Below are 14,723 nucleotides of genomic sequence, written 5' to 3'. Positions count from 1 at the left end.
CCCACTAGCTTTTTCATACTTGCTTCAAGTAGCTATCGAAACAAAAAATTTACAAACGCTTTCAAAAGGCACCGGCGAGATTCGAACTCGCGATCTCCTGTTTACTAGACAGGCGCTTTAACCAACTAAGCCACGGCGCCTTCCGGAAACTTAGTTTTTTCTAGCAAACTTAGAAGTTAAAAGCGTGGAAAAAAACGAAAAAAGAACTATCATTTCAAAATACCTTTCTCTTCCAAGACTAATTCCCACTAGCTTTTTCATACATGCTTCAAGTAACTATTGAAACAAAAATTTACAAACGATTTCAAAAGGCACCGGCGAGATTCGAACTCGCGATCTCCTGTTTACAAAACAGGCGCTTTAACCAAATAAGCCACGGCGCTTACCAGAAGCTCAGCTATTTCTAGTAAAGTTTGAGGTTAAAAGCGTGTAAAACAAACGGAAAAAAAAACTGTCATTTCACAATACCTTTCTCATAAAAGACTAATTCCCACTAGCTTTTTCATACTTGCTTCAAGTAGCTATTGAAACAAAAATTTACAAACGCTTTCAAAAGGCACCGGCGAAATTCGTACTCGCGATCTCCTGTTTACTAGACAGGCGCTTTAACCAACTAAGCCACGGCGCCTTCCGGAAGCGTAGTTTTTTCTAGCAAACTTAGAAGTTAAAAGCGTGGAAAACAACGAAAATAACCTTTCATTTTACAATACTTTCGCTTCCAAGACTTATTCCCACTAGCTTTTTCATACTTGCTTCAAGTAACTATTGAAAAAAAAATTTACAAACGCTTTCAAAAGGCATCGGCGAGATTCGAACTCGCGATCTCCTGTTTACTAGACAGGCGCTTTAACCAACTAAGTCACGAAGCCTGCCAGAAACTTAGCTATTTCCATCCAACTTCGAAGTCAAAAGAGTGGAAAAAAAAAAAAAAAAACAAAAAAAAACCTGTCATTTCACAATACTTTCTCTTCCAAGACTTATTCCCACTAGCTTTTTCATACTTGCTTTAAGTAACTATTGAAACAAAGATTTACAAACGATTTCAAATGGCACCGGCGAGATTCGAACCCGCGATCTCCTGTTTGCAAGACAGGCGCTTTAACCAACTAAGCCACGGCGCCTGCCAGAAGCTTAGCTATTTCCATCAAACTTCGAAGTCAAAAGAGTGGAAAAAAAAAACAAAAAAAAACCTGTCATTTCACAATACTTTCTCTTCCAAGACTTATTCCCACTAGCTTTTTCATACTTGCTTCAAGTAACTATTGAAACAAAAATTTACAAACGATTTCAAACGGCACCGGCGAGATGTTGAACTCGCGCTCTCCTGTTTACAAATCAGGCGCTTTAACCAACTTAGCCACGGCGCCTGCCAGAAACTCAGCTATTTCTAGCAAACTTAGAGGTTAAAAGCTTGGAAAACAACGAAAAAAACCTGTCATTTCACTATACCTTTCTCTTAAAAGACTAATTCCCACTAGCTTTTTCATACTTGCTTCAAGTCACTATTGAAACAAAAATTTACAATCGCTTTCAAAAGGCACCGGCGAGACTCGAACCCGCGAACTCCTGTTTACTAGACCGGCGCTTTAACCAACTAAGCCACGGCGCCTTCCGGTAGCTTAGTTTTTTCTAGCAAACTTAAAAGTTAAAAGCGTGGAAAAAAACGAAAAAAAAAACTGTCATTTCAAAATACCTTTCGCTTCCAAGACTAATTCCCACTAGGTTCTTCATACTTGCTTCAAGTAAGTATTGAAAAAAAAACTTTCAATAGGCACCGGCGAGATCCGAACTCGCGATCTCCTGTTTACTAGACAGGCGCTTTAACCAAAAGCCACGGCGCCTGCCAGAAACGTAGTTTCTTCTAGCGAACTTTGAAGTTAAAAGCGTGGAAAACAACGAAAAAATCCTGTCATTTCACAATTCTTTCTCTTCCAAGACTAATACCCACTAGCTTTTTCATACTTGCTTCAAGTAACTATTGAAACAAAAATTTACAAACGCTTTCAAAAGGCACCGGCGGGATTCGAACTCGCGGTCTCCTGTTTACAAGACATGCGCTTCAACCAGCTAAGCAACGGCACCTACCAGAAACTCAGCTATTTCTAGCAAACTTTGAGGTTAAAAGCATGTAAAACAACGAAAAAAACCTGTGATTTCACAATACCTTTCTCGTAAAAGACTAATTCCCACTAGCTTTTTCATACTTGCTTCAAGTAGCTATTGAAACAAAAATTTATATACGCTTTTAAAAGGCACCGGCGAGATTCGTACTCGCCATCGCCTGTATACTAGACAGGCGCTTTAACCAACTAAGCCACGGCGCCTGCCAGAAACTTTGTTTTTTGTAGCAAACTTAGAAGTTAAAAGCGTGGAAAAACAACGAAAAAACCTGTCATTTCACAATACGTTTCTCTTACAAGACTAATTCCCACTAGCTTTTTCATACTTGCTTCAAGTAGCTATTGAAACAAAAAATTTACAAACGCTTTCAAAAGGCACCGGCGAGATTCGAACTCGCGATCTCCTGTTTACTAGACAGGCGCTTTAACCAACTAAGCCACGACGCCTTCGGGAACCTTAGTTTTTTCTAGCAAACTTAGAAGTTAAAAGCGTGGAAAAAAACGAAAAAAAAAAAAAACTGTCATTTCAAAATACCTTTCTCTTCCAAGACTAATTCCCACTAGCTTTTTCATACTTGATTCAAGTAAGTATAGAAACAAAAACGTTCAATAGCTTTTAAAGGCACCGGCGAGATTCGAACTCGCGATCTCCTGTTTACTAGACAGGCGCTTTAACCAACTAAGCCACGGCGCCTTCCGGAAGCGTAGTTTTTTCTAGCAAACTTAGAAGTTAAAAGCGTGGAAAACAACGAAAATAACCTTTCATTTTACAATACTTTCGCTTCCAAGACTTATTCCCACTAGCTTTTTCATACTTGCTTCAAGTAACTATTGAAACAAAAATTTACAAACGATTTCAAAAGGCACCGGCGAAATTCGTACTCGCGATCTCCTGTTTACTAGACAGGCGCTTTAACCAACTAAGCCACGGCGCCTTCCGGAAGCGTAGTTTTTTCTAGCAAACTTAGAAGTTAAAATCGTGGAAAACAACGAAAATAACCTTTCATTTTACAATACTTTCGCTTCCAAGACTTATTCCCACTAGCTTTTTCATACTTACTTCAAGTAACTATTGAAACAAAAATTTACAAACGCTTTCAAAAGGCATCGGCGAGATTCGAACTCGCGATCTCCTGTTTACAAGACACGCGTTTTAACCAACTAAGCCACGGCGCCTGAGAGTAACTTAGCTATTTCTAGAAAACTTGGAAGTTAAAAGCGTGGAAAACAACGAAAAAAACCTGTCATTTCACAATACTTTCTCTTCCAAAATTAATTCCCACTAGCTTTTTCATACTTGCTTCAAGTAACTATTGAAACAAAGATTTACAAACGATTTCAAATGGCACCGGCGAGATTCGAACCCGCGATCTCCTGTTTGCAAGACAGGCGCTTTAATCAACTAAGCCACGGCGCCTGCCAGAAGCTTAGCTATTTCCTTCAAACTTCGAAGTCAAAAGAGTGGAAAAAAAAAACAAAAAAAACCTGTCATTTCACAATACTTTCTCTTCCAAGACTTATTCCCACTAGCTTTTTCATACTTGCTTCAAGTAACTATTGAAGCAAAAATTTACAATCGCTTTCAAAAGGCACCGGCGCGACTCGAACTCGCGATCTCCTGTTTACTAGACCGGCGCTTTAACCAACTAAGCCAAGGCGCCTTCCGGAAGCTTAGTTTTTCCAAGCAAACTTAAAAGTTAAAAGCGTGGAAAAAACGAAAAAAAAACTGTCATTTCAAAATACCTTTCGCTTCCAAGACTAATTCCCACTAGCTTCTTCATACTTTCTTCAAGTAAGTATTGAAACAAAAACTTTCAATAGCTTTCAAAAGGCACCGGCGAGATCCGAACTCGCGATCTCCTGTTTACTAGACAGGCGCTTTAACCAACGAAGCCACGGCGCCTGCCAGAAACTTAGTTTCTTCTAGCGAACTTTGAAGTTAAAAGCGTGGAAAAAAGCCAGAAAAACCTGTCATTTCACAATACTTTCTCTTTCAAGATTAATTCCCACTAGCTTTTTCATACTTGCTTCAAGTAACTATTGAAACAAAAATTTGCAACCGATTTCAAATGGCACCGGCGAGATGTTGAACTCGTGCTCTCCTGGTTACAAGACAGGCGCTTTAACCAACTTAGCCACGGCGCCTGCCAGAAACTCAGCTATTTCTAGCAAAATTAGAGGTTAAAAGCGTGGAAAACAACGAAAAAACCTGTCATTTCTCAATACCTTTCTCTTAAAAGACTAATTCCCACTAGATTTTTCATACTTGCTTCAAGTAACTATTGAAACAAAAAGTTACAAACGCTTTCAAAAGGCACCGGCGGGATTCGAACTCGCGGTCTCCTGTTTACAAGACATGCGCTTCAACCAGCTAAGCAACGGCACCTACCAGAAACTCAGCTATTTCTAGCAAACTTTGAGGTTAAAAGCATGTAAAACAACGAAAAAAACCTGTGATTTCACAATACCTTTCTCGTAAAAGACTAATTCCCACTAGCTTTTTCATACTTGCTTCAAGTAGCTATTGAAACAAAAATTTATATACGCTTTTAAAAGGCACCGGCGAGATTCGTACTCGCCATCGCCTGTATACTAGACAGGCGCTTTAACCAACTAAGCCACGGCGCCTGCCAGAAACTTTGTTTTTTGTAGCAAACTTAGAAGTTAAAAGCGTGGAAAACAACGAAAAAACCTGTCATTTCACAATACGTTTCTCTTACAAGACTAATTCCCACTAGCTTTTTCATACTTGCTTCAAGTAGCTATTGAAACAAAAAATTTACAAACGCTTTCAAAAGGCACCGGCGAGATTCGAACTCGCGATCTCCTGTTTACTAGACAGGCGCTTTAACCAACTAAGCCACGACGCCTTCCGGAACCTTAGTTTTTTCTAGCAAACTTAGAAGTTAAAAGCGTGGAAAAAAACGAAAAAAAAAACTGTCATTTCAAAATACCTTTCTCTTCCAAGACTAATTCCCACTAGCTTTTTCATACTTGATTCAAGTAAGTATAGAAACAAAAACGTTCAATAGCTTTTAAAGGCACCGGCGAGATTCGAACTCGCGATCTCCTGTTTACTAGACAGGCGCTTTAACCAACTAAGCCACGGCGCCTTCCGGAAGCGTAGTTTTTTCTAGCAAACTTAGAAGTTAAAAGCGTGGAAAACAACGAAAATAACCTTTCATTTTACAATACTTTCGCTTCCAAGACTTATTCCCACTAGCTTTTTCATACTTGCTTCAAGTAACTATTGAAACAAAAATTTACAAACGATTTCAAAAGGCACCGGTGAAATTCGTACTCGCGATCTCCTGTTTACTAGACAGGCGCTTTAACCAACTAAGCCACGGCGCCTTCCGGAAGCGTCGTTTTTTCTAGCAAACTTAGAAGTTAAAATCGTGGAAAACAACGAAAATAACCTTTCATTTTACAATACTTTCGCTTCCAAGACTTATTCCCACTAGCTTTTTCATACTTACTTCAAGTAACTATTGAAACAAAAATTTACAAACGCTTTCAAAAGGCATCGGCGAGATTCGAACTCGCGATCTCCTGTTTACAAGACACGCGTTTTAACCAACTAAGCCACGGCGCCTGAGAGTAACTTAGCTATTTCTAGAAAACTTGGAAGTTAAAAGCGTGGAAAACAACGAAAAAAACCTGTCATTTCACAATACTTTCTCTTCCAAAATTAATTCCCACTAGCTTTTTCATACTTGCTTCAAGTAACTATTGAAACAAAGATTTACAAACGATTTCAAATGGCACCGGCGAGATTCGAACCCGCGATCTCCTGTTTGCAAGACAGGCGCTTTAATCAACTAAGCCACGGCGCCTGCCAGAAGCTTAGCTATTTCCTTCAAACTTCGAAGTCAAAAGAGTGGAAAAAAAAAACAAAAAAAACCTGTCATTTCACAATACTTTCTCTTCCAAGACTTATTCCCACTAGCTTTTTCATACTTGCTTCAAGTAACTATTGAAGCAAAAATTTACAATCGCTTTCAAAAGGCACCGGCGCGACTCGAACTCGCGATCTCCTGTTTACTAGACCGGCGCTTTAACCAACTAAGCCAAGGCGCCTTCCGGAAGCTTAGTTTTTCCAAGCAAACTTAAAAGTTAAAAGCGTGGAAAAAACGAAAAAAAAACTGTCATTTCAAAATACCTTTCGCTTCCAAGACTAATTCCCACTAGCTTCTTCATACTTTCTTCAAGTAAGTATTGAAACAAAAACTTTCAATAGCTTTCAAAAGGCACCGGCGAGATCCGAACTCGCGATCTCCTGTTTACTAGACAGGCGCTTTAACCAACGAAGCCACGGCGCCTGCCAGAAACTAAAGGCCATATCACACGTAACGAAATTCGCTCAACCTACCCGTTCAACTTCAAGCTTTCATTCAACTTTCTCTTGGAGAAGTTGAACAGGGTTTCCAGGCTCTCAAATGAAGGGTTGATCCTAAACGTGGCTTCTGTCTACCACTTTAGGCGACTTAGCACAATGTACTCTGAGCGATGTTTTTTGGATTTAATGGGTTTTTTTTTCTCAATTTATTTCAAAACTGTAAATAAATTTCAGTTTTGAAAGTTGCAATCATTCGAAATTATGAAAAAGTGATTTATAAACATGTTAATTTTACTAGCTCAATACAGCGATAACAGCCCTTTTACCTAAAAACAATGAGTAAAAGCAGGCCTGGATCTGTAAGTTTTGATCCCCCCTTCCCCGATAAGAATTGATTAAAACCATGGAAGCTTTTCTTCACTATTTTTTTTTAAATTCAATATTATTATTTGTTTATGTTTTAAACGGCTATTTTAATTATCAGACAAAGTTTTTTTTTTTTTTTTTTTTTTTGACTTATTTTGTTTTTGAGGGAGTTTGAAATTCTTAACTCCTGATTTTTTTTCCTCTCATTTTACGTATAAGTTCATTACAAAATCAATGGACCATAAGAAACTTTTTACAATAAAAAATTTTGTTTTATCCATCTTTCTGGGTCTTAGCAAGTTTTTTTTTTTTTGCAAATGTAGGTAACTCTTATGTAACTATTACGTTTTTTACACTTTGATTAGTCTTGCTGCTTTTCATAATATATTTAAAGGTTTTTTTTAATAATTTTATTTGAAACGGACATTTTCGTGGCTCATATTAAGGTAATTCTATGTATTTATTTCACATTTGCTGATTTTCCCAAATAAAATCTTTTAATTATCCTGATACTTTACAGAAATTCCCAAATGTGTTTGCAACGTTGAAGGTTTAAGTGTATTCGTTTATCTAAAAAGTTTTCCAATTTCTCCGGTCGTTGCCCTGACCCCCCAACTGCGGGCATGTAGATCTGGACCTGAGTAAGAGTCGATGTTTATAAATAACTTGTCTAATTATGTAAAAGCTGTGATTTTTAAACCAGTAAACTTGTCTACCACTTTAAAATATGTGACAAAATTTAATAACAGCAATTATAAATCAAGTAAATGGACATTTCTGAGTTATTACTTTTAAACACTTATCTGCCCAAAACCTGACTAAAAAATTTGTATTTAGTATGAAATTGCTACAACAAATGATTCTCAGTTTAAAGTATTTTGATTTCATACACTAGAGGAAACTTTTCGACTCTTTTGGATTAAAAAAAATATATGTTTAGTAAAAAATCCCAAACAGAATGTTGATTCAACAAGCTGCTTGCCAGTAGAATGAGAGAGATGAATAAAAGAGCTACTATTAGTATAGGATAACAAGTAATGGAAATAGCAGTATATTGAATAGTAACAATAATAATGACTATTTATTCCTTAATTTTTTTTAAAGTTGAAAGTGAAAGGCAATGCATACATTTGTCTAGTTTAATTTTCAAACTTTAATAAAATTTGGATCTTTAGTCAACATTTACATTTATTCCCACTCTAAATCTTTTCTCCTCAAACCATGCAGTGATAAAATACTAATTTCAAATCCTTTTGCACACCATGTCTATTTCTAAGTTTGGAATGGATCAATTCAAAACTGGAGAATATCCTCTCTATTGATGCTGAACAGGGGTATATTGTTTTGTCTAAAACTTTCCCATCATACTTTTGCTGGGACATCCTGAATTGAGAGATAACCGCTACAAAAGCTATTAGAGTTGGTATTTAAGTTTTTGACATTTATGTCTTTGGTTGTATCAAGCAACTATTAGTTCCTCTATAAACAGAGAATATTTATATTAGAGAAAAAATTAATAACATAAAAAAAGTAAATATCACCATTCAAAATATTTAGATACTATTATACTTAACTATTGAGTTCTGATCAACTTAGTTTCATTTTTACTCAAAAGAAAAGAGACATTGCATAAATCCTTTCCCAGAAAGCCTTTTTGATTGATAAAATTAATTGTATCTAATTGTTACAAATGAATTAAGTTATTAAAAAGTTTAAAACAAAACTACTTTGAAAACAAGCTGTAACTGTTATCCATAACTACTTTTACAGTGTAACAAATTTACAAGAAAATTTATCAATTAATTTTAATCAAACTTATTAATTAAACTATTAATTTTAATGATATAATGTGAAATAATTTTTCAGCATCAGGAAACCATATGTGTTTATAAAAACTATCAATGTCAGTATTGGAGTTTTTAACAGGTCATTTCAAAAACAGTTTTTTTTTTTTTTTGTCAAAAACCCAACCTCGTCTAAGTATTATTATTTTGCTATTGAATGTACACCAAGTTTAGTTGTTAAAATAGAAATCTTTTTAGCAATGCACAAAAAGTGGAATAACAAAATTTTCTACTTTTATATATACATGCTACTGTTTTTATATGAAACCTCTGTACATGACCCATTCTATTTTATCTTTCCAACACATGCACATAAAATTTATTACTTTTAAAAAAAATCAAAACTTAAATTTTTAAATAGTGAAGAGTATAAAGTACTTATTGCATAGATTACAAGTTACATAGAACGCAAGAATACCAACTTTTCTACTGATTTAGGCAGGTTTGTACTACTTTTCATAGTTTGAAAAATTGGACTTAAAATGGTTCTATTGATTTAATTGAGTCATGCAGGTACATTCAATTAAGTAAGAAATTGTGAGTTGTTTTACTTTTGTTCTCTGAGAAGAACAATGCTTCATAGATGTTTTTACAAAGCATACTGAAGGAACATTATCTTTTATAATATATACCAAGAAAGAAAAAAAAATTAAAAAAGTTCATTTTTTTCTAGTATTCTTTAGAGAAACTGACACATAAAATTTATACATAAACTTTATTTACAATAAATTCCATACACACACACACACTCATATGTATTAATACATAATTTCAATTACATTTCAAAGTTCAACAATAATTAACTTCGCCCTGAACAAACAGTTTTTGACTGCAACCTCTATAACTGCATCTGTAAACAATAACTTGAAATTCTTTCTCACATAATCTAAAATTAAGAAAACAAATTAGACAAGTATATATAACATGAATATTATACAGGGAGGAGGACAGGCAAAGTACCCCCTAGCTTTTATGAAATGTAAAATCAATGTATTTCGTAAAGTATAGGCATGGTGTGTGTGCTGTTTTTAAACAATCCACATGTTATACCAGACAGCCCGATTATCATATCCAGAGACTACAGTTTCGTTTTTATTGGAACTCATCAGTCCGGAAGAGCGAATAACCGAGCTGGAGGCAGATGTCATCTCAGCGATAACATCTGCCTCCAGCCTCTGAATGTGATAACCGGGTGTCTGGTATTTTACATACAGAAGAAAACTTAAGTAAAAGATGACAAATTGTAGCAAAAAAAAAAAATGTGTTGTTATTAATAACAATTGATTTATGATGTGTATATACTTAAATGTTTAGGACAAAGGAGCTAAACATTTATTTCATTTATTCATTTGCTTATTTTTTGTGCATAATTCTATTGCATGAATTTAATTTGCTAAAGAAGATGAACTTTTGTTTCTATTAAATGTTTGGAAAGTGAAGCTTATCTATGAATTAATATTTAACTTTGTGTATGTGTAATGCAATATTTGGCCAATTTTGATGCACTATAACTCTGACACCAGTTGAATCTCAGTCACCAAATTGTAATCATAGGTTCATATAATAAAACGGTGCTACCTGCTACCTGTATCAATTTCATTGTTTTTCACTCGTTCCCACTTGAAATAATTTGCTTTAAACTTTGCGAAAATGCAATATTTGGCCAACTTTAATGCTCTATAACTCTAGTACCAGTTGAGTCTCAGTCATAAAATTGTAATCATATTTTCATGTCATAAAAAAGGTGTTACCTGTATCAATTTCATAATTTTTCACTAGTCCCTTTTGAGATATTTTACTTTAAACTTAGTCAAAATTCGATTTTTTCCATTTTTGAAAAAGTTTGCAAAAAAAAAAAAAAAAAAAAAGGACAAAGTTCTTAAGTTTAAAATTCCTACAACAAGTAGTCCTATATTATATCTACAGAAGAAAAAAAATATAGCTGAAACTCTCCTCCTTTTACTAATTTTGTTGCACTAAAACTCGTATTTTATGCTAATTTTCAGTTTGTAATTGTTATTTTTTTTCTTCACCTTTCTCACCATTTAAATAATATTTTGCAAGCAAATCGTATCTGGGGCATCCTTCTGGTGATGGATTTTGTTTTGTCCTGATAACTGTAAAATTGACCGAGTTAGATGCATTTACGTAAAACTTGTTTTTGGTCCAAAAACGGCAACTAAGCAAACTTAAAGTGGTGGGTTAAAAAAAAGTATGAGCTTAAAAAATTTTCTTTTAACACTTTTGAACTCACCTAGTAGTGAGAATTTACTAGTAAAAAAATTAGGAAAATCAAAAATGTCGAGCAACACGGCCTGGGTGATTTCTACGGATTGACCCATTACCGTTGCTCTTGCTTCAGATTGTTTATAAACATTCATTGATTTGGCAAGATTGCACACTACGAGATTGGCGAATTTGGCAAGGAAATTCTTACGACGACTTTGAACTAGAAATTAACCTTTTAACACAATAATAAGGTGGAGATTTATAAAATATTACGTTTTATATTTGTTTTTGACGAAAATATAGTACTAATAACTCACCTGAAGTTATTCTAGCAGTTTATTCTATTCCTTGCACACGCTGTTGATGTTGTTACAGGCGGCCATGTTGTATTTTGACGTAACAGGTCAGAGGATTGCTTCCTCCTGATTGGCTGAAAGTTGAGGTTGATCCAACTTTTTTGCCGAGAAGATAAAAAGTTGAATGGAATACGTTCAACCTCGGAAAGCATAGCACACGGGGATTTTCCGGTCGGAATTCGCTCTCGCGGTTGAGTCGAACCGAAGTTGATCGTCAGGTTGAACGAATTTCGCTACGTGTGATATGGCCTTTAGTTTCTTCTAGCGAACTTTGAAGTTAAAAGCGTGGAAAAAAGCCAGAAAAACCTGTCATTTCACAATACTTTCTCTTCCAAGATTAATTCCCACTAGCTTTTTCATACTTGCTTCAAGTAACTATTGAAACAAAAATTTGCAACCGATTTCAAATGGCACCGGCGAGATGTTGAACTCGTGCTCTCCTGGTTACAAGACAGGCGCTTTAACCAACTTAGCCACGGCGCCTGCCAGAAACTCAGCTATTTCTAGCAAAATTAGAGGTTAAAAGCGTGGAAAACAACGAAAAAACCTGTCATTTCTCAATACCTTTCTCTTAAAAGACTAATTCCCACTAGATTTTTCATACTTGCTTCAAGTAACTATTGAAACAAAAAGTTACAATAGCTTTCAAATGGCACCGGCGAGATTCGAACACGCGATCTCCTGTTTACGAAAGAGGCGCTTTAACCAACTAAGTCACGGCGCCTACACAATACGTTGGAGTAAGAATGCATACTGTGCTCAGTATACAATTTTATTGTTTTATTATTGCCTTTACGCCTTTGTTTAAGTTTAATACTGTATTATATAACATACCTTTTGTGATTTTTCTCCTTTTTTGGCGAAGATCTATCTAGTAGAGAATAAAAATATTTGGCAAATTGCTTTCAAAACTACTTTTTTTTTTTGACAAGAAAAAGTATTCAATTTCTACAGTTGAGGTTAGAATATATTCCAACGTTTTAAAGTGCAATATATTAATATGTTGAAACCTTTGTCATATACACTAAATCTTCTTTTGAATAGTTAATTAGAATCCTTTTAATAATATGTAAGCTTAAACAATACTTAAAATGAAAAGTCTCCAAAGTAAGCATGAGGCACTGGCGATATTCAAATTCGCGATCTCCAATCTACAGGACAGGCTCTTTAACCACCTAAGCCACGGTGTCTGCCACAAAAATCTCCATTTCTAGCGACATTGGAAAATAGAAGCGTGAAAACCCTGTCATTTATCTATACCCTTCTCTTTCAAGACCAATTCCCACTAGCCTTTTAGTGTTTGCTTAAAGTAGTTTTAGAAAAACAATGTTTACACGTGCAGTTAGAAGGCACCGGCGAGATGTCGAACTCGCGATCTCCTGTTTACAAGACAGGCGCTTTAACCAACTAAGCTACGGCGCCTGAGCGAAACTCAGCTATTTCTAGCACACTTAGAGGTTAAAAGCATGGAAAACAACGAAAAAAACTGTCATTTCACAATACTTTCTCTTCCAAGATTAATTCCCACTAGCTTTTTCATACTTGCTTCAAGTAACTAGTGAAACAAAAACTTACAACCGATTTCAAATGGCACCGGCGAGATGTTGAACTCGCGCTCTCCTGTTTACAAGACAGGCGCTTTAACCAACTTAGCCACGGCGCCTGCCAGAAGCTCAGCTATTTCTAGCAAAATTAGAGGTTAAAAGCGTGGAAAACAACGAAAAAACCTGTCATTTCACAATACCTTTCTCTTAAAAGACTAATTCATACTAGCTTTTTCATACTTGCTTCAAGTAAATATTGAAACAAAAATTTACAAACGATTTCAAATGGCACCGGCGAGATGTTGAACTCGCGCTCTCCTGTTTACGAGACAGGCGCTTTAACCAACTTAGCCACGGCGCCTGCCAGAAACTCTGCTATTTCTAGCAAACTTGGAGGTTAAAAGCGTGGAAAACAACGAAAAAACCTGTCATTTCACAATACCTTTCTCTTAAAAGACTAATTCCCACTAGCTTTTTCATACTTGCTTCAAGTAACTATTGAAACAAAAACTTATAATCGCTTTCAAAAGGCACCGGCGAGATTCGAAATCACGATTTCCTGATCACTAGACAGGCGCTTTAACCAACTAAGCCACGGCGCCTGCCAGAAACTTATCTATTTCTAGCAAACTTGGAAGTTAAAAGGGTGGAAAACAACGAAAAAAACCTGTCATTTCACAATAACTTTCTCGTAAAAGATTTATTCCCACTAGCTTTTTCATACTTGCTTCAAGTAGCTATTGAAACAAAAATTTACAAACGCTTTCAAAAGGCACCGGCGAGATTCGAACTCGCGATCTCCCGTTTACGAGACACGCGCTTTAACCAACTAAGCCACGGCGCCTGCGAGTAACTTAGCTATTTCTAGCAAACTTGGAAGTTAAAAGCGTGGAAAACAACGAAAAAAACCTGTCTATTCACAATACCTTTCTCTTCCAAGACTAATTCTCACTAGCTTTTTCATACTTGCTTCAAGTAGCCATTGAAACAAAAATTTACAAACGCTTTCAAAAGGCACCGGCGAGATTCGATCTCGCGATCTCCTGTTTACTAGACAGGCGCTTTAACCAACTAAGCCACGGCGCCTACACGATACGTTGAAGTAAGAATGCATACTGTGCTCAGTATACAATTTTATTGTTTTATTATTGCCTTTACGCCTTCGTTTAAATTTAATACTGTCTTTTGTAACATACCTTTGCGCTCTTTCTCCTTTTTTGGCGAAGATCTATCTAGTAGAGAATAAAAATATTTGGCAAATTGCTTTCAAAACTACTTTTTTTTAAAAAAAAAGAAAAGGTATTCGAATTTTCAGTTGAGGTTAGAATACATTCCAACGTTTTAAAGTGTAATATATTAATATGTTGAAACCTTCTTCTTATACTCTAAATCTTCTTTTGAATAATTAATTAGAATCCTTTTAATAATATGTAATCCTAAACAATACTTAAAATGAAATGTCTCCAAAGTACGCATGAGGCAAAGGCGATATTCAAATTCGCGATCTCCCATTTACACGACAGGCTCTTTAACCACCTAAGCCACAGTGTCTGCCACAAAAATCGCCGTTTCTAGCGAAATTGGAAAATAGAAGCGTGAAAACCCTGTCATTTATCTATACCCTTCTCTTTCAGGACTAATTCCCAATAACATTTTCGTGTTTACTTAAAGTAGTTTTAGAAAAACACTGTTTACACGCGCAGTTAGAAGGCACCAGCGAGATGACGAACTCGCGATCTCCTGTTTAAAAGACAGGCGCTTTAACCAACTAAGCCACGGCGCCTGCCAGAAACTCAGCTATTTCTAGCAAACTTTGAGGTTAAAAGCGTGTAAAACAACGAAAAAAACCTGTCATTTGACAATACCTTTCTCTTAAAAGACTAATTCCCACTAGCTTTTTCATACTTGCTTCAAGTAACTATTAA

The 14,723-nt window shown here is 35.7% G+C and overlaps 29 non-coding genes across 29 annotated transcripts; all 29 read right to left on the bottom strand.

Moving 5' to 3' along the window:
• Positions 1-66: 66 nt before the first annotated feature.
• Trnat-agu (transfer RNA threonine (anticodon AGU)) lies at positions 67-140 on the bottom strand. The gene has a single exon. It is a non-coding gene; the product is annotated as a tRNA-Thr (tRNA).
• Positions 141-309: 169 nt separating this feature from the next.
• Positions 310-383, bottom strand: Trnat-ugu (transfer RNA threonine (anticodon UGU)). The gene has a single exon. It is a non-coding gene; the product is annotated as a tRNA-Thr (tRNA).
• A 171-nt stretch (positions 384-554) lies between these two features.
• On the bottom strand, positions 555-628 carry Trnat-agu (transfer RNA threonine (anticodon AGU)). The gene has a single exon. It is a non-coding gene; the product is annotated as a tRNA-Thr (tRNA).
• A 167-nt stretch (positions 629-795) lies between these two features.
• Trnat-agu (transfer RNA threonine (anticodon AGU)) lies at positions 796-869 on the bottom strand. Its single transcript has one exon. It is a non-coding gene; the product is annotated as a tRNA-Thr (tRNA).
• A 178-nt stretch (positions 870-1,047) lies between these two features.
• On the bottom strand, positions 1,048-1,121 carry Trnaa-ugc (transfer RNA alanine (anticodon UGC)). The gene has a single exon. It is a non-coding gene; the product is annotated as a tRNA-Ala (tRNA).
• Positions 1,122-1,292: 171 nt separating this feature from the next.
• On the bottom strand, positions 1,293-1,367 carry Trnat-ugu (transfer RNA threonine (anticodon UGU)). Its single transcript has one exon. It is a non-coding gene; the product is annotated as a tRNA-Thr (tRNA).
• Positions 1,368-1,535: 168 nt separating this feature from the next.
• On the bottom strand, positions 1,536-1,609 carry Trnat-agu (transfer RNA threonine (anticodon AGU)). Its single transcript has one exon. It is a non-coding gene; the product is annotated as a tRNA-Thr (tRNA).
• Positions 1,610-2,250: 641 nt separating this feature from the next.
• On the bottom strand, positions 2,251-2,324 carry Trnat-agu (transfer RNA threonine (anticodon AGU)). The gene has a single exon. It is a non-coding gene; the product is annotated as a tRNA-Thr (tRNA).
• Positions 2,325-2,493: 169 nt separating this feature from the next.
• On the bottom strand, positions 2,494-2,567 carry Trnat-agu (transfer RNA threonine (anticodon AGU)). Its single transcript has one exon. It is a non-coding gene; the product is annotated as a tRNA-Thr (tRNA).
• A 173-nt stretch (positions 2,568-2,740) lies between these two features.
• Positions 2,741-2,814, bottom strand: Trnat-agu (transfer RNA threonine (anticodon AGU)). The gene has a single exon. It is a non-coding gene; the product is annotated as a tRNA-Thr (tRNA).
• Positions 2,815-2,981: 167 nt separating this feature from the next.
• On the bottom strand, positions 2,982-3,055 carry Trnat-agu (transfer RNA threonine (anticodon AGU)). Its single transcript has one exon. It is a non-coding gene; the product is annotated as a tRNA-Thr (tRNA).
• Positions 3,056-3,222: 167 nt separating this feature from the next.
• Trnat-ugu (transfer RNA threonine (anticodon UGU)) lies at positions 3,223-3,296 on the bottom strand. The gene has a single exon. It is a non-coding gene; the product is annotated as a tRNA-Thr (tRNA).
• A 167-nt stretch (positions 3,297-3,463) lies between these two features.
• On the bottom strand, positions 3,464-3,537 carry Trnaa-ugc (transfer RNA alanine (anticodon UGC)). Its single transcript has one exon. It is a non-coding gene; the product is annotated as a tRNA-Ala (tRNA).
• A 412-nt stretch (positions 3,538-3,949) lies between these two features.
• On the bottom strand, positions 3,950-4,023 carry Trnat-agu (transfer RNA threonine (anticodon AGU)). Its single transcript has one exon. It is a non-coding gene; the product is annotated as a tRNA-Thr (tRNA).
• A 167-nt stretch (positions 4,024-4,190) lies between these two features.
• On the bottom strand, positions 4,191-4,265 carry Trnat-ugu (transfer RNA threonine (anticodon UGU)). Its single transcript has one exon. It is a non-coding gene; the product is annotated as a tRNA-Thr (tRNA).
• A 409-nt stretch (positions 4,266-4,674) lies between these two features.
• Positions 4,675-4,748, bottom strand: Trnat-agu (transfer RNA threonine (anticodon AGU)). Its single transcript has one exon. It is a non-coding gene; the product is annotated as a tRNA-Thr (tRNA).
• A 168-nt stretch (positions 4,749-4,916) lies between these two features.
• On the bottom strand, positions 4,917-4,990 carry Trnat-agu (transfer RNA threonine (anticodon AGU)). Its single transcript has one exon. It is a non-coding gene; the product is annotated as a tRNA-Thr (tRNA).
• Positions 4,991-5,159: 169 nt separating this feature from the next.
• Trnat-agu (transfer RNA threonine (anticodon AGU)) lies at positions 5,160-5,233 on the bottom strand. The gene has a single exon. It is a non-coding gene; the product is annotated as a tRNA-Thr (tRNA).
• A 408-nt stretch (positions 5,234-5,641) lies between these two features.
• Positions 5,642-5,715, bottom strand: Trnat-ugu (transfer RNA threonine (anticodon UGU)). The gene has a single exon. It is a non-coding gene; the product is annotated as a tRNA-Thr (tRNA).
• Positions 5,716-5,882: 167 nt separating this feature from the next.
• On the bottom strand, positions 5,883-5,956 carry Trnaa-ugc (transfer RNA alanine (anticodon UGC)). The gene has a single exon. It is a non-coding gene; the product is annotated as a tRNA-Ala (tRNA).
• Positions 5,957-6,368: 412 nt separating this feature from the next.
• Positions 6,369-6,442, bottom strand: Trnat-agu (transfer RNA threonine (anticodon AGU)). Its single transcript has one exon. It is a non-coding gene; the product is annotated as a tRNA-Thr (tRNA).
• Positions 6,443-11,662: 5,220 nt separating this feature from the next.
• On the bottom strand, positions 11,663-11,737 carry Trnat-ugu (transfer RNA threonine (anticodon UGU)). Its single transcript has one exon. It is a non-coding gene; the product is annotated as a tRNA-Thr (tRNA).
• An 864-nt stretch (positions 11,738-12,601) lies between these two features.
• Positions 12,602-12,676, bottom strand: Trnat-ugu (transfer RNA threonine (anticodon UGU)). Its single transcript has one exon. It is a non-coding gene; the product is annotated as a tRNA-Thr (tRNA).
• Positions 12,677-12,842: 166 nt separating this feature from the next.
• Positions 12,843-12,917, bottom strand: Trnat-ugu (transfer RNA threonine (anticodon UGU)). The gene has a single exon. It is a non-coding gene; the product is annotated as a tRNA-Thr (tRNA).
• A 167-nt stretch (positions 12,918-13,084) lies between these two features.
• Positions 13,085-13,159, bottom strand: Trnat-cgu (transfer RNA threonine (anticodon CGU)). The gene has a single exon. It is a non-coding gene; the product is annotated as a tRNA-Thr (tRNA).
• A 167-nt stretch (positions 13,160-13,326) lies between these two features.
• Trnat-agu (transfer RNA threonine (anticodon AGU)) lies at positions 13,327-13,400 on the bottom strand. Its single transcript has one exon. It is a non-coding gene; the product is annotated as a tRNA-Thr (tRNA).
• A 168-nt stretch (positions 13,401-13,568) lies between these two features.
• Positions 13,569-13,642, bottom strand: Trnat-cgu (transfer RNA threonine (anticodon CGU)). Its single transcript has one exon. It is a non-coding gene; the product is annotated as a tRNA-Thr (tRNA).
• Positions 13,643-13,810: 168 nt separating this feature from the next.
• On the bottom strand, positions 13,811-13,884 carry Trnat-agu (transfer RNA threonine (anticodon AGU)). The gene has a single exon. It is a non-coding gene; the product is annotated as a tRNA-Thr (tRNA).
• Positions 13,885-14,506: 622 nt separating this feature from the next.
• Trnak-uuu (transfer RNA lysine (anticodon UUU)) lies at positions 14,507-14,581 on the bottom strand. The gene has a single exon. It is a non-coding gene; the product is annotated as a tRNA-Lys (tRNA).
• Between the last annotated feature and the right edge of the window lie 142 nt (positions 14,582-14,723).

The sequence above is a fragment of the Uloborus diversus genome, chromosome 1, assembly GCF_026930045.1.
Source record: "Uloborus diversus isolate 005 chromosome 1, Udiv.v.3.1, whole genome shotgun sequence".
In the NCBI taxonomy this organism is placed as follows: Eukaryota; Metazoa; Arthropoda; class Arachnida; order Araneae; family Uloboridae; genus Uloborus; species Uloborus diversus.
The sequence above is the reverse complement of the archived record's forward strand: the minus strand, read 5'-3'. Positions and strand labels throughout refer to the sequence as shown.